Source organism: Balaenoptera borealis, assembly GCF_965194805.1.
Source record: "Balaenoptera borealis genome assembly, chromosome: 3".
Taxonomy (NCBI): Eukaryota; Metazoa; Chordata; class Mammalia; order Artiodactyla; family Balaenopteridae; genus Balaenoptera; species Balaenoptera borealis.
In genome coordinates this window covers 123,449,150-123,466,414 of record NC_138866.1, presented here as the reverse complement: position 1 = coordinate 123,466,414, position 17,265 = coordinate 123,449,150, and the positions used below count along the sequence as shown (strand labels likewise).

General features: G+C 41.8%; 1 long non-coding RNA gene across 1 annotated transcript in view; it reads left to right on the top strand.

Annotated features, from left to right (window-relative positions):
• Positions 1-13,656: 13,656 nt before the first annotated feature.
• LOC309626400 overlaps positions 13,657-17,265 on the top strand; it is a 47,767-nt gene continuing 44,158 nt past the window's right edge. The window contains exon 1 of the long non-coding RNA XR_014243158.1: positions 13,657-14,010. This is a non-coding gene — a long non-coding RNA (uncharacterized lncRNA). The remainder of the gene's footprint in view (positions 14,011-17,265) is intronic.

Genomic DNA, 17,265 nt, shown 5'->3' with positions numbered 1-17,265 from the left:
GAGGTATAACCCCTTCCTTGTCCCCCTGTCAGGATGACTGTGGGGGGCACATGAGACAGCATAGGATGGGTGCAGCGACTGAGCCCTGGACTGGGACACAAGAGCTGGGCTCTATCACTTGCCACCTGTGTGACCGTGGCCAAGGGTCCTTCCTCTCCGGGCTTCCATTCTTCATCTGTGGCCTGGGAATGATAGTGCCTGCCTGACAGGTTATAGTGAGGGTAGATGCGAGGGTAAGCCTGAGGGTGTTGTGTGGACTGTGGTGTGATTTCTGGTGAGAGGAATGATTAATGGGACAGTTCCCTGGCTCCCCAGTTCCCGATGGAAACTATTCTGTGATGTTAATTAAGCTCACGTACACAGGCCTCCTCCAAGGCCCTGGGAGGGGGCCAGCAATATATTTACACGGTCATAATGTTTCTGTAAAATTTATAGAAGTAAAATGTTTCAGTTAAGACCACTGTCTCTTCCACTCTGAGGTCTCTGTCATATTTCCACTCATGTTGGATGGTGTTGGACGGTCATGGGCATTTTTGGGATCTGGCTAAGGGGAGGTTGAGTTGAAGATACATTTATTTGACTTAGTGGATATATTTATGTAGTTTATAGTCACTTCCGTGTATACTCACTTCTGTGTATTTTTTTTTAATTTTATTTATTTTATTTATTTTTGGCTGCATTGGGTCTTCCTTGCTGCGCACAGGCTTTCTCTCTTTGGGGCGAGCGCGGGCTACTCTCTGTCGCGGTACACGGGATTCTCACTGTGGTGGCCTCTCCTGCTGCAGAGCACAGGCTCCAGGTGCGCGGGCCTCAGCAGCTGTGGCACACGGGCCTAGTTGCTCCACGGCATGTGGGATCTTCCCAGACCAGGGCCCGAACCCGTGTCCCCTGCATTGGCAGGCGGACTCCCAACCACTGCACCACCAGGGAAGCCCTACTTCTGTGTATTGCTAGCCATTCTGGCAATAATACTTCTACCCACCGATACCCACCACGCGGACTCACCCATTATCATGACATGAAGGTGCAGGCCAGAGGCCATGTTGAAATATGAACGTGTCAATGCCCAGCACTGGCAGGTTGTGGAGGAGAAACAAAGTGTGAAGTGTATAGAGCCAGAAGCTAGTCTGTGGAAAATTCTTCCATCATCAGAACGTCGATTTATTTCTCATGGATGCCCGGTCAAAATGGAAATTCCCTCCTGTCAAAGAATATACTCGGTAATGCCACGTATACAATTACAAATGCACCACACATTTTGCTTCTCTTTAATGGGATTCATGCAAAATAAAATATATCAGAAGTCCATTGTTTGTAGGGCTTGAGCACTATAGCAGTCCTACTAACAGGAGGTATTTCTGTGTGTGAAGCTGCATGTTTTATGCATCCCAATATATGGAATCGCATTTTGGTGTAACTGATGCATCATGTCCTGATGAGGTCTGGCAGTTCCAGATGAGACGGCACACAAAATTGCCCAACACAGCAAGACGGCCTGGAGAAACAAGGACTGCAGTGACAAAACTCCTGCAAATACTCATCAATAAGTACAGTGTATGTAGCATAAGGGTGATTTTATTACACAATTTTGTAGCCCAAAGCAATGTAGTAGCAATTTAAGAATGCATCTGAATTGCGCTGGTTAACGAGCCATCAGTTCAGAGTTTTTAAGACTGGTCCTTACCCTGAAATCTTACAGTTCACTTATAAAAGTGGGGTAGAAGTTTCCCCCAATTTGAAAACAATCCTAAAAATTTACAACTTTACCAAAAAGCTGTGAAGCTGAAAGAAACTTTCCTAAACTATTAACAATAAAATAACAGATTGGCTAACACACCAGAGGAAACACTGAATTATCTTTCTAGTCTCCTTATAGAAAATGCCATATACTATACTTTATAGTATTGTCATATGAAGAGGCCATCAAAATGTATGTAGCCAAAAATCAAGGAAAATAAGGTATTAACAAAGGCACGTTAGGCACTTTAAAATATTATGCTCTTTTGGGGGGGGCGGTTTGTGATATTTGTAGTATGTCAGCTTTCCTTATTTGTAGGTTGTTTTGCTTTCTTTTCTCATTCTAAGTGCTATTCATGCTTGTACCTGATTTTGTATTTATAATTTTTTATTAATTTTCCTTTTGGAAGGCCTCCAATTGTATAAACTTAGGGCCCCACAGAACTTGGATCTGCTGCTGCCTGAGGGGCTGCACTGACTCACACCCCCAACAGACCCCTCCGGAACGGTCACCCCACCGTTCTCTCCAGCCACCTTGGACCTTGCACGCCACACCCTGCAGCTGGTGCTGCCCTCCACCTGAGCCAGCCCAGCCGCAGCCCCGGGCACAGCAGGCAGCAGTAACAGGCAGCTCCCACCCTCCCGCACACGCTGTATTCAGCTTCCTAACCCGGGCCTCACTGCTCTCACATCTTCTCTGGCTCTTCAACACCTTCAGGACAAGATGGTCTGACATTCAAGGCTCTTCTGGGTCTGGTTTTATTTTACATTGAAAATGGGATTTTAAAAATTACATTTCCTTGAAGAATAAAGCTAATAAATAGGAAAGCTGTTTTGTATCTGGTCACCACAGTAAATTATTTCATGTATTTTTTTTTTCTTTTTTGTCTATTTTTTTCCTGTTGATTCTCTAGGAATTTCTAGGAAGACAAGCATGTCATCTGCAAATAGCCGTGTGGACTATTCCTTGCCAATATTTATATTTCTGTACCAGGCAGAGGTTTTGTTTGCAAACAACAGAAACCAACTCTACTTTAACATTGGAAGGCTATTGGAAGAGCCAAACTCTGCGAAGCCAACATAACCAACCAAGTCCCACTAGAAATTCAGACTTCTTTCCATGCTTAAGTGTTTCCCCCCGACCCCCGAAAATAAGTTCCAGCCTAGCAATCTGAAAATATCTTCACTCTTTTATCAGTTACTCTGAACAACTCCAAGTCCAGGATTTCTGGGCAAGGTCCATTCCTTCTCTAATTCTGTCCTAATCCTATCTCAATACTCTGCAAACAATATATACAATACTGGATTAAAGGGAAATACAAGAGAAATTCATTAAAGTATTTAAATATATACATGGCAGAGCAGAGCAGAGCAGGAAATATGGGTAGAGAATATGGGGCTCTATGCCTTGGCTCGGATGTATGACCTCCCTCCTCTACCATTTATTCCATGTTGACTTTGCCGTCAGCCAACACCTCATCTGGTAGGGGTTTTTACCTGTCGGGGTGGCCTAGACCATCATTCCTGAGGGGTCTGGGCCCTGGTGGTTTTGCCTAACATGTTTGTTGTAGTCTTCCTTCTATGTAGACCGCTACGCATAGCAGTATTAGCAAGCAGAGCAGAGGGTTCCCAGAGAGCCAGCCTCATTTCTTCATGCCCCATTGTAATGACCTCCCCATTACCCTTTAATACTCTCAGTCAGCACTGTCCAGTAGAACTTTCTGCAATGATGGACGTGTTCCACATCTTCTCCGCATGAAATGGTAGCCAACAGCCATATGTTATAGCCCAATAAGGTAGACACTAGCCATAAGTGGATACTGACCACTTGAAATGTGACTAGTGTGACTGACGGACTGAATTTCTAATTTAGTCTAAATTAAATTTAAATATAATAGCCACAGGTGGCTAGTGGCTACCGTATTGGACAGCCACATGTAAATCAATCGTTCCAGCTAACACCATGACCTCCCTTGGGCCTGTTCATCCACTGGCATGAGAGCCCATGATGGCTGGTCGGCAGCATTAACTTCCTATTCGCTGGAACCATTATGTGTCCCAGACAGAAGCTTTCCTCCCTTGCATATCAAAACCTCTCAACCCACAGATGTAGAGTTGTGGAAACAAAAAGCAAATTTTTTGAAAGGGGGTTATTTGGTTTAATAGTGACATGTGCCATTCCCACATCCATGCCTTAGTGCCAAGATTGCTATAAACTTATCACTATAAGTTGGTTGCTGGTTGAGCTCATATACCACATCCTGGAGGACAGTGTCCCAAACCACAAGATGTTGTCTACCAAGGTGCTGTAACCGACCCTTCATCTGTCTGTTCTTCTCTTCTCTCAGGTCAGCTCTCCTGGTGTATGATAAGACCTATGAATCCCATGACCAGTGGCCCATTGCTTCACTTCTTTGACTGTAAAATGAGTTCCTTGGGCAGAAACAGTATTGTAGGGGTTGTTCTGATGGCATTTATGAAGTCCACTGATGTTGGTCCTGATGGAAGCATGATGGAGAGAAAATGTGTATTCAACTCCAGTATACATATTTACTCCCATGAGGACAAATCACTGCATCTCCATGATGGAAGGAGTCCAGTATAACCAACTTGTTATCACAGAGTTGACTGTTCCTCTCGAGTCATGGTATGGAGAGTCCAGTAGTATGATATCAGATGTGCAGAAGTGGTCTCCACTGCTGGAAATTAGACCCTTGTCAGCAGCAGTGGCTGCTTCAGCTTTGGAGTGGCTGTTAAGTCCTTACTTGGATGGGTGGTCTCTGCCGCTTCCAAAACCACCTCATTCCTGTGTAGGCCCAGGAGCAGCTGGGGTAAGAAGTTGATAGATGTCAGCTAATCCACTGGGTGGGTCATCAAGTCCACCTGGTTACTGAGAACTTCCTCCACAGTAAGGACATTTTAGAGAATATTCATGGGAGACGCAGTAGTCTCTGCCTCTGGGTCACTTCTGACAGATCCATCCACCTTATCTTTCCCAGACCACATGGTCACCAATCTCCAATCTTGTTCTTTCCAAGCCCCTGGTCATCCAGCCAGACCATTAGCTACTGCTCACGAACCAACGTAGATCTGTATCTCAGGCCATCTTGCCTTCAAGGAAAGAGGCCAACAAGATACAATGTTCTAAAGTCTGCCCTTGAGAAGATTTCTCTTCCCCACCATCTTTAGGGGCCACCTCTGAGTGGGACAGTAGCACCACAGAAGTCCACTTCTGGTCACCAGCTCTGTGTAAACCCTGCTCAGTTCTTTTCCTCCCCTGTCAACTGGCTGTAGGAAATACTCCATGAAATTATAGATGTGGGGGGTGATGGGAGGGCAGGACCACAGTATCTGAGATGTGCCTACAGCTGTGTCTGGGTGACAGGCCACTCATGTGCTCAGGTGAACACACAGAGCACCTCTTGCTGCAACAACTCCCTCAGGGCAGTTTGTGCTCCAGCCTTCTTGCTCTCCCTGCATCTAAGCATCTAAATTCTTGTAATTATAATTCCATGGTTTATTTTGGGTATCAGATTTCGGTACGTCAGCTTTGCAAAAGAGTCTTTTTCCATCTTTATGTCCTACATAGGTTAAATAAGAGTATCAGTGCCTCGAAACTTTGTCAAATTTTACTTTGAAATCATTTATGTATTTATGTGTGTTGGTGGGTAGAACCTGAACAATCTTTACAATTTTTTCTGTAGTTATTGGACCACTTCAGTTTTCTACCACTTACTGAGTCAACTTAGGTAATTTACATATTTCTAGTAATTTTTCCACTTTATCCATAATAGCTTTCTATTTTACCTAAGTTTTCAAAAAATGTTTGACATTGTGTTATACATATCATTAGCATAAAATCTGTATAATCTCTTCTGTATCTGCAGCTGTATCATTCCCATTGCCATTTCTAATGATACATATCTATGATTTCTCTCCTTTTTCTTAGTCAACTTGGCAGTCTGATCAGATCTTAGTTTTATCAATTCTGTTTTATTTTTCTGTCATAAATTTTTTACATTTTCTTTATTCCTCTCTCTTACTCTCCTGAGAATATTTTATTGTTCCTTTCCAGCTTCTCAAATTGAATACTCAGGATATTTTTAAAAATAATTCTTACAATTATCCACTTGAATGTAAGCTCCACAAAGAGAAACTTTCTCTCTTTTGGTCATTGCTCTATCCTCAGCACCTAGAGCAGTGCTGGCCTATAAGAGATACTCCGAATATCTTTGTGGAATGCATGAATGAGTTATTGACCTTACACAAAAGAGCTTAAGACTATGACACTGCTCTGAGGAAACTTTCAGTCAGATTATCTAGGTTTTGGTATAAAATACTCTCATTGTTAACAATTTCATGCATTTTGTAATCAGAATTTTTATTTTTCAATTTAACTTGAGCTATTTAGAGGAATGTTTGAAAATTTCCAAGTAGTTAGACTTGAGATGAAAACCTTCTCTTTTTGTTGTTAACTTCTAGATTTATTATGTTATGAGCAGGTAATGTGGCCCATCTGATTTTTACTTTTTGGTTTCTGAGATCTTTGTGGCCTGGTATGCAGTCAATTTTTGTTACTGTTCCATGAGGATCTAAAAATAAAACAGATAGTTTGTTTTTGGGCTACACATGAAGCTTGTAAAATTTGATATTCAAACCTTCTCTTTACTAAATTTGATTCTGGGTTATGATAAATCCTTCCACTATGCCTATGGTTTGGTTGAAGTCACTTTTTATTTCATATCTTCTTGGCAGACTATATCATTTATTTGAAAAAAATTATGTTCTTTATCTTGCTTAATGCATCTTGTCTTGAATTCTACTTTGTCTGATATGAGCATATCCTACATTGCTTTCTTTTTGTCAGTTTTTGCCTGGGATATCTTTGCCAGTCCTTTAATGTTAATTTTCGTCATTTTGTTTTAAGTGAGTATTTTGTGACTGATTGGTGTGTAACTAGATTTGTGTGTGTGAGTGTGTACAAGAATATGTGTGCGCATGCCCAATAAAGAGATTTAACTATAAGTCACAGGTATACTGTAACAATGAAATGTTTGGTCTTCCTGACATTTAATTTCATGTTTTCTGTTTATTATTCTTTCTCAATGCTTACCTTTTTCCCTTTTCTGAATTTTGTTGGGTTGACAAAGCATTGTCTGTACCTTGTTTTTCCTCTTGTGGTTTTTAACTTCCATATAATACCCATATTATTAGTGCTTATATTTATTTATCCACTGAATAAGACAAGTCTTTTATAAGAGATAGATACCCAGCTTAAACTGGCTTAAGAAAGATTTTCATAACCAAGGAGCCCAGATGTCCAGACTAAGTTTAGATGTCAGCTTCTCAGAGAGCTGTCCAGGAATACTAACTGCTGGCATCTGGTGGCGTGGTGAAAAACTGAACTTTGGCTGCTGAGATAAGGGTAGCCTTCGGTGGACATTCAGCTTGTTACCAGGCAACATGAGCTTCCACAGTCATTTGCTGGGTAATCCCTCTCTACCTCTTCATGTCCTTATTTTTTCTATTCCCTGGAATAATTTAATGAGCTTTGAGAATGTCTGTTCCTTCAGTTTTGTAGAACTCCCCTCTGAAATCTTTTCTAGGGATTAGCTCTTTAACAACTTTCTCTATTTCTTTTATTCAGATTTATCTATTTAGACTTTCTATCTCTTCTGGGGTCAGTTTTGATAAATAATGTATTCCTGGAAAATCAATATTTCAACTAGATTTTTCAAAGTTATTTGCATAGTTATGCAGAGAAACCTTTTATAATTTTGAAATTCCCTCAGTTTCAAAGGTTATTCCCACTGTCTTTCTTGTTTTGGATGTGTGTGCTTTCTCATGCATAATCCTCTCTCTTATTCTCTGACGGATGGATGTCAATGCTCAGAGCAATGTTGGAGCTCACTTGTTGAAGATGACAGTGCTTCTTTCATCCTGGGTCTTGGGAAAACTGTGGGCAGCAAAATCCCCACCTCACTCTACTCCCTTCAACTGGACTCCACATGAGCAAAAACTAAACTATTATGCTAAGTCACTGATATTTTTGGAATTTACCCATTACAGCACCTTATCTTTTTGACCCACCCAGTGGATGAGTTGACATCTATCAACTTCTTTCCCCATTACAGCACCTTATCATTACAGCACCTTATCAGCCACGTTTTCTTCTATTATATTTATAATTTCATTTTTACAATTAAGATCCATCTAGAATTTGTTTTAGAATAAGAAGTAACATGGAAAGCCATCCTTTTATTTTTTCTTTTTAGATACATGGTGAGTTATACCAAAACCCTTTATTGAATGGTATTTCCCCCTGCTGACTTAACGTACCATCTTTACCTTAAACTAAATTCTCCTATTATTTCTGTCCTTTTTTTGAGGTCTTAATTTTTTCTTTAATCTGCTGACATGCCAAGACCAAATGCTGTTGGTCTTGTTTGTTCTTTATCAAGTTTTCCCTGAGATGTACTGTACTTTTTCAAAATGTTAATTCAAGTCTTCCCTTACTTTAGGAATTTTTCCTCTAACTTTCTTGAGCTCTTTGTTCTCTCCCCACGTCCCTTTTTGCATTTTCAGCATTCTCCTTTTGGATGCTTCTAAAGTGACCTTCATTTTGGCAGTCATGTTAGTAATTTCTGAATTCTCTTTCTCCTTCATAGTAGCCTGCTCCAGTTTTATCTCTCAAATCTCTCAAACAATGCGGCTCAGAATTTTTCCAAAATTACCTCTTATTTACTGAACTCAAACATTTCCACTGGAGGCCTGTTCTCATTTCTTGCCTTTGTCCCCTCTTTTGAGCTTCTCTTTCTCCTCTCATTCTGATTTATTGTTGTAGCTAATTGTTTTTTTTGAATTTTTAAATTTTATTTATTTTTTATACAGCAGGTTCTTATTAGTTATCCATTTTATACATCTTAGTGTATATATGTCAATCTCAATCTCCCAATTCATCACACCACCACCCTCCCCACCACTTTCCTCCCTTGGTGTCCATACGTTGGTTCTCTACATCTGTGTCCTGCAAACCAGTTCATCTGTACAATTTTTCTAGGTTCCACATATATGCGTTAATATACGATATTTGTTTTTCACTTTCTGACTTACTTCACTCTGTATGATAGTCTCTAGATCCATCCACGTCTCTACAAATAACCCAACTTCATTCCTTTTTATGGCTGAGTAATATTCCATTGTATATATGTACCACATCTTCTTTACCCATTCGTCTGTCGAAGGGCATTTAGGTTGCTTCCATGACCTGGCTATTGTAAATAGTGTTGCAATGAACATTAGGGGTACATGACTCTTTTTGAATTATGGATTTCTCAGGGTATATGCCCAGTAGTGGGATTGCTGGGTCATATGGTAATTCTATTTTCAGTTTTTTAAGGAACCTCCATACTGTTCTCCATAGTGGCTGTATCAATTTACATTCCCACCAACAGTGCAAGAGGGTTCCCTTTTCTCCACACCCTCTCCAGCATTTGTTGTTTGTAGATTTTCTGATGATGTCCATTCTAACTGGTATGAGGTGATACCTCATTGTAGTTTTGATTTGCATTTCTCTAATAATTAGTGATGTTGAGCAGCTTTTCATGTGCTTCTTGGCCATCTGTATGTCTTCTTTGGAGAAATGTCTATTTAGGTCTTCTGCCCATTTTTAGATTGGGTGTTTGTTTTTTTAAATATTGAGCTGCATGAGCTGTTTATATATTTTGGAGATTATTCCTTTGTCCGTTGCTTTGTTTGCAAATATTTTCTCCCATTCTGAGTGTTGTCTTTTCGTCTTGTTTGTAGTTTCCGTTGCTTTGCAAAAGTAAGTTTCATTAGGTCCCATTTGTTTATTTTTGTTTTTATTTCCATTACCTTAGGAGGTGGATCATAAAAGATCTTGCTGTGATTTATGTCAAAGGGTGCTCTTCCTATGTTTTCCTCTAAGAGTTTTATAGTGTCTGGCCTTACATTTAGGTCTCTAATCCATTCTGAGTTTATTTTTGTGTATGGTGTTAGGGAGTGTTCTAATTTCATTCTTTTACATGTAGCTGTCCAGTTTTTCCAGCACCACTTTTTGAAGAGGCTGTCTTTTCTCCATTGTATATCCTTGCCTCCTTTGTCATAGATTAGTTGACCATAGGTGCGTGGGTTTATCTCTGGGCTTTCTATCCTGTTCCATCGATCTATATTTCTGCTTTTGTGCCAGTACCATATTGTCTTGATGACTTTAGCTTTGTAGTATAGTCTGAAGTCAGGGAGTCAGATTCCTCCAGCTCCGTTTTTTTCCCTCAAGACTGCTTTGGTCATTCGGGGTCTTTTGTGTCTCCATACTAATTTTAAGACTTTTTGTTCTAGTTCTGTAAAAAATGCCACTGGTAATTTGATAGGGATTGCATTGAATCTGTAGATTGCTTTGGGTAGTAGAGTCATTTTCACAATATTGATTCTTCCAATCCAAGAGCATGGTATATCTCTCCATCTGTTTATATCATCTTTAATTTCTTTCATCAGTCTCTTATAGTTTTCTGCATACAGGTCTTTTGTCTCCTTAGGTAGGTTTATTCCTAGGTGTTTTATTCTTTTTGTTGCAGTGGTAAATGGGAGTGTTTCCTTAATATCTCTTTCAGATTTTTCATCATTAGTGTATAGGAATGCAAGAGATTTCTCTGCATTAATTTTGTATCCTGCAACTTTACCAAATTCATTGATTAGCTCTAGTAGTTTTCTGTTGGCATCTTTAGGATTTTCTACATATAGTATCATGTCATCTGCAAACAGTGACAGTTTTACTTCTTCTTTTCCAATTAGGACTCCTTTTACTTCTTTTCTTCTCTGATTGCCATGGCTAGGACTTCCAAAGCTATGTTGAATAATAGTGGTGAGAGTGGACATCCTTGTCTTGTTCCTGATCTTAGAGGAAATGCTTTCAGTTTTTCACCATTGAGAATGATGTTTGCTGTGGGTTTGTCGTATATGGCCTTTATTATGTTGAGGTAGGTTCCCTCTATGCCCACTTTCTGGAGAGTTCTTATCATAAATGGGTGTTGAATTTTGTCAAAACCTTTTTCTGCATCTATTGAGATGATCATATGATTTTTATTCTTCAGTTTGTTAATATGGTGTATCACACTGATTGATTTGCATATACTGAAGAATCCTTGCATCCCTGGGATAAACCCCACTTGATCATGGTGTATGATCCTTTTAATGTGTTGTTGGATTCTGTTTGCTAGTATTTTGTTGAGGATTTTTTCATCTATATGCATCAGTGATATTGGTCTGTAATTTTCTTTTTTTTTGTAGTATCTTTGTCTGGTTTTGGTATCAGGGTGATGGTGGCCTCATAGGATGAGTTTAGGAGTGTTCCTTCCTCTGCAAATTTTTGGAAGAGTTTGAGAAGGATGGGTGTTAGCTCTTCTCTAAATGTTTGATAGAATTCACCTGTGAAGCCATCTGGTCCTTCACGTTTGTTTGTTGGAAGATTTTTAATCACAGTTTCAATTTCATTACTTGTGATTGGTTTGTTCGTATTTTCTGTTTCTTCCTGGTTCAGTCTTGGAAGGTTATACCTTTCTAAGAATTTGTTCATTCCTTCCAGGTTGTCCATTTTATTGGCATAGAGTTGCTTGTAGTAGTCTCTTAGGATGCTTCGTATTTCTGCGGTGTCTGTTGTAATTTTTCCGTTTTCATTTCTAATTTTAATGATTTGAGTCCTCTCCCTCTTTTTCTTGATGAGTCTGGCTAATGGTTTATCAATTTTGTTTATCTTCTCAAAGAACCAGCTTTTAGTTTTATTGATCTTTGCTATTGTTTTCTTTGTTTCTATTTCATTTATTTCTGCTCTCATCTTTATGATTTCTTTCCTTCTACTAACTTTGGGTTTTGTTTGTTCTTCTTTCTCTAGTTCTTTTAGGTGTAAGGTTAGGTTGTTTATTTGAGATGTTTGTTGTTTCTTGAGGTAGGATTGTATTGCTATAAAGTTCCCTCTTTGAACTGCTTTTGCTGCATCCCATAAGTTTTGGATTGTCGTGTGTTCATTGTCATTTGTCTCTAGGTATTTTTTTATTTCCTCTTTGATTTCTTCAGTGATCTCTTGGTTATTTAGTAATGTATTGTTTAGCCTCCATGTGTTTGTGTTTTTCACATTTTTTTCCCTGTAATTGATTTCTAATCTCGTAGCATTATGGTCAGAAAGGATGCTTGATATGACTTCAATTTTCTTAAATTTACTGAGGTTTGATTTGTGATGCAAGATATGATCAATCCTGGAGAATGTTCCATGCACACTTGAGAAGAAAGTGTAATCTGCTGTTTTTGGATGGAATGTCCTATAAATATCAATTAAATCTATCTGGTCTGTTGTGTCATTTAAAACTTGTGTTTCCTTATTAATTTTCTGTTTGGATGATCTGTCCATTGGTGTAAGTGAGGTGTTAAAGTCCCCCACTATTATCGTCTTACTGTCAATATCCTCTTTTATAGCTGTTAGCAGTTGCCTTATGTATTGAGGTGCTCCTATGTTGGGTGCATATATATTTATAATTGTTACATCTTCTTCTTGGATTGATCCCTTGATCATTATGCAGAGACTTTCTTTGTTTCTTGTAACAGTCTTTATTTTAAAGTCTGTTTTATCTGATATGTGTATTGCTACTCCAGCTTTCTTGTGATTTCCATTTGCATGGAATATCTTTTTCCATCCCCTCACTTTCAGTCTGTATGTGTCCCTAGGTCTGAAGTGGGTCTCTTGTAGACAGCATATATATGGATCTTGTTTTTGTATCCATTCAGTGAGCCTGTGTCTTTTGGTTGGAGCATTTAATCCATTCATGTTTAAGGTAATTATCGATATGTATGTTCCTATTACCATTTTCTTAATTGTTATGGGTTTGTTTTTGTAGGTCCTTTTCTTCTCTTGTGCTTCCCACTTAGAGAAGTTCCTTCAGCATTTGTTGTATAGCTGGTTTGGTGGTGCTGAATTCTCTTAGCTTTTGCTTGTCTGTAAAACTTTTGATTTCTCCGTGGAATCTGAATGAGGTCCTTGCCAGGTAGAGTAATCTTGGTTGTAGGTTCTTCCCTTTCATCACTTTAAATACATCATGCCACTCCCTTCTGGCTTGTAGAGTTTCTGCTGAGAAATCAGCTGTTAACCTTATGGGAGTTCCCTTGTATGTTATTTGTCGTTTTTCCCTTGTTGTTTTCAATAATTTTTCTTTGTATTTAATTTTTGCCAATTTGATTACTATGTGTCTCGCCATGTTTCTCCTTGGGTTTATTCTGCCTGGGATGCTCTGTGCTTCCTGGACTTGGGTGGCTATTTCCTTTCCCATGTTAGGGAAGTTTTCAACTATAATCTCTTCAAATATTTTCTTGGGTCCTTTCTCTCTCTCTTCTCCTTCTGGGACCCCTATAATGCAAATGTTGTTGCGTTTATTGTTGTCCCAGAGGTCTCTTAGGCTGTCTTCATTTCTTTTCATTCTTTTTTCTTTATTCTGTTGTGCAGCAGTGAATTCCACCATTCTGTCTTCCAGGTCACTTATCCGTTCTTCTGCTTCAGTTATTCCGCTACTGATTCCTTCTAGTGTATTTTTCACTTCAGTTATTGTATTGTTCATCTCTGTTTGTTTGTTCTTTAATTCTTCTAGGTGTATGTTCTTTAATTCTTCTAGGTCTTTGCTAAACATTTCTTGCATCGTCTCGATCTTTGCCTCCATTCTTTTTCCGAGGTCTTGGATCATATTCACTATCATTATTCTGAATTCTTTTTCTGGAAGGTTTCCTATCTCCACTTCATTTAGTTGTTTTTCTGGGGTTTTATCTTGTTCCTTCATCTGGTACATAGCCCTCTGCCTTTTCATCTTGTCTTTCTGTGAATGTGGTTTTTATTCCACAGGCAGCGGGATTGTTGTTCTTCTTGCTTCTGCTGTCTGCCCTCTGGTGGATGAGGCTGTCTAAGAGGCTTGTGCAAGTTTCCTGATGGGAGGGACTGGTGGTGGGTAGAGCTGGGTGTTGCTCTGGTGGGCAGAGCTCAGTAAAACTTTAATTAGCTTGTCTGCTGATGGGTGGGGCTGGGTTTCCTCCCTGTTGGTTGTTTGGCCTGAGGTGACCCAACACTGGAGCCTACCCAGACTCTTTGGTGAGGCTAATGGCAGACTCTGGGAGGGCTTACGCCAAGGAGTACTTCCCAGAACTTCTGCTGCCAGTGTCCTTGTCCTCACAGTGAGACACAGCCACCCCCTGCCTCTGCAGGAGACCCTCCAACGCCAGCAGGTAGGTCTGGTTCAGTCTCCCCTGGGGTCACTGCTCCTTCCTCTGGGTCCCGATGCTCACACTATTTTGTGTGTGCCCTCCAAGAGTGGAGTCTCTGTTTTCCCCAGTCCTGTCGAAGTCCTGCAATCAAATTCCACTAGTCTTCAAAGCCTGATTCTCTAGAAATTCCTCTTCCCATTGCCAGACCCCCCAGGTTGGGAAGCCTGACGTGGGGCTCAGAACCTTCACTCCAGTGGGTGGACTTCTGTGGTATAAGTGTTCTCCAGTTTGTGAGTCACCCACCCAGCAGTTATGGGATTTGATTTTATTGTGATTGCACCCCTCCTACCATCTCATTGTGGCTTCTCCTTTGTCTTTGGATGTGGGGTATCTTTTTTGGTGAGTTCCAGTGTCTTCCTGTGGATGATTGTTCAGCAGTTAGTTGTGATTCCGGTGCTCTCGCAAGAGGGAGTGAGTGCACGTCCTACTACTCTGCCATCTTGAACCAATCTCTCTAGCTAATGTTTTGATTTCTCCTATTTATAAATGAAGGTCTAGAGCCTTACTCTTCAAATGAATTCTGCTGCACACTGGTTCCGTGGGATGTTAAAAGAGATCATAAGAAAAAAGTTCAGTGGTTCTGTAAGTGTGAGAAATGATGAGTTAAACAAAATATTTTTTAAAGTTACTGAATAAATAACACTAAATAATGGTGAGGATATGGAGTCACAGAAACTCTCACACATTTCTGGGAGGAGAGTGTAAACTTGTACTCTGGAAACTAGTTTGGCACTTTGCATACATCTGCAAATTCCATTTCTGGGTGTAACTATCCAGGAAAAAGGTGAAACTTGTTCACAAAATGTCTGGTACAGAGAAGTATTTATAGCAGCTTTGTTCAAGCAAAAACTGGAAAACTCTAAATATTTACCAACAGGAAAAGAGATAAACACATTGTAATAAATATGTATCTTACAGTGGAATACTCCTCAACCATTAAAAGTAATGAACCACAGACACATGCAGCAACATGGGTGGATTGTACAGATACTATATTGAGTGAAAGAAGCCAGACACAGAAGAGCACACATTGTATAAGAATCCATATACATGAAGCTTTAGAACAGGCAAAGCTAATCTATTGTTATAAAGCAGTTGCCTCGGGGGTGGGGGTAGGGGTGGATGGGCAAGGGGTGTGAGGGGATTTTCTGGGGGGAATGAAAATGTTCAAAATCTTGATACAAATGTGGGTTATATGGGTGTGATCTTTTGTCAAAATTCACTGAACGTGGTAACTGCACTGAATGTCAATTAGACAATGAAAGTGACTGCAAGACCTCTCAGAACCTTTGATAAGCTAAGACGTATTATGAATGTCAAGAGGGGCATGTGGCACACAGGGTTTCCGGCCTAATCTGAGCCTTGCTGGAGGGGTGTGGGCAGAACGTGTTCCCTACTAAGTATAGGAACTGGGAGCAAATGGCTGTGTCGGGCAGGAGCCACAGCATTCCATCGTGCCTAGGGTCCCAGGTCTCTCGGAGTACCGCCCGCACCAACAGGCTGGGGCTGGGGAGGGGCAGGTCTCTGTGCGCTGCTCCGGGGAGTCCAGGCCATGCCACCTGCTCCCCACCCACGCAGTCCTGCAGCTTCTGCTAGTGGGGCCTCAGGGCGTCCACAAGGGGACTAGGCTGTAATAGTCAATCGCAGTAGAGAAGTTTCTGGCATGGCGGGAGCTACCCCTGCTACCAAGACCCACTTATGCTTCCCTCTGTGCTGGTTGTGGGGCCCTATCCCCTCTGTCCTGTGCAGGCCTCCCAGAGCCCTCACTGACTCAGCACGCAGTCCTAATCCGGCAAAGCCTGGAGACAAAGGCTGGGCTGGATCCAGCTCCAGAGGCCTCCTCCCGCCCCTTTGCTCAGCCCTGCCGCCCAGACTCGGGAAGCTCTCAGGGCTCTGGTGGAAAAACTGGTCCCCAGACTTCTCTGGGTGGGTCACGGGCTGTGCTGCACCAGTGGGCTTCTCATTTTGCTTGCTCTCATCTGCTTCTCAGCTTCTAGAAATCCTGCAGAATGACTAATTTGTCAATGGTACCTTTGCTGTTTTCGAACACTGCTATAGAGATGTTCTTATTTTTCTCTTCTGTCAATGCAAATGGGGCAGAACAGGTCATTTATGAATGAACCAGGGTGTGTGTGTGTGAATGTCGGTTCAGCCTGAGCCCAGGCGAAAAGAAGGGGCTGGAGGAGAGACCGGGGGGGCGGCCTGGCAGGCAGTGGACAGCCAGCCCCATGGAAGGTCCTTGCTACGCACGGGAACGACATTGCTGTGTGGTGGGGCTCACAGATGCTCCGCGGGAGATTAGGAAATAAGTCTGCCTCTCCCCTGGGCCCTGATACCATCAGCGGTTAAGAGGCCTGTCTGATTTCATTACAAATCTTCCATTCCCAGGGCTTAGAGCTCAGCCTCCAGACTCACAGGTGTGGGAGGACAGTGGGCCACAGCAAGGGCATTTTGCTTTTAATTGTGGTCATTAATCTGACACCAACAGCTGGTCTATCCTGCAGGTGAAGGTGGAGGTGACAGGAAAGTCATCAACTGGGAGCCAGTTGACTCTGCTGCTTTGCGCTCTAGGAAGTGAGGAGAGAGAGGGAAAAGCTTCCTAATCTTGCTTTCAGGGCCCCCTTTCCTGGCCTCACTGGGAAGGATCTAGGTTTGCTTTCTCCCCGGATTTTGTGGGAGTTTCCTGGAGCCTGTAGATGACTAGCTCCCAAGCCATGTTCCTCTTATTTTCCCAGGGCCACAGTGGTGTATGGTGGCACCTTGCCTACGGCCAGGCCCTGTCCCAAAGTCAGGTTATGTCCCAGTGAGAAGGGTGGAGTGGGACTATTTACCAGGGCCCAGGTAAGCATCTGGAGCAGCCCAGTGAGGAGCACGACAGAGTAGGGAGAGGCCCCAGAGCCAGATGGGACAGAACTAGAGAGAAGGCCAGTGTAGCCACAAAATGGGAAGGTGGGCCAGACGGCATACGTGTGTGCACACGTGTGCGTGTGATGGGGAGGCTGGACAGGAGAATTTCACCCTGGCAAATTCTATCCCGTCTCCATCCATCCACAACCCTGAGCTGGCACTCCACAGGAACGGCTCTGACAGGCCCCGGGGGCGATTTAGAGGCATGGGTCCGCCCTGGGAGCTTGCCAGCATCGGACAAGTACCCAGTGGCAGATGGGCCAGAACGGGGCAGAGAGCAGGTGGGGAGAGGCCCCATGGGGTTGGGGA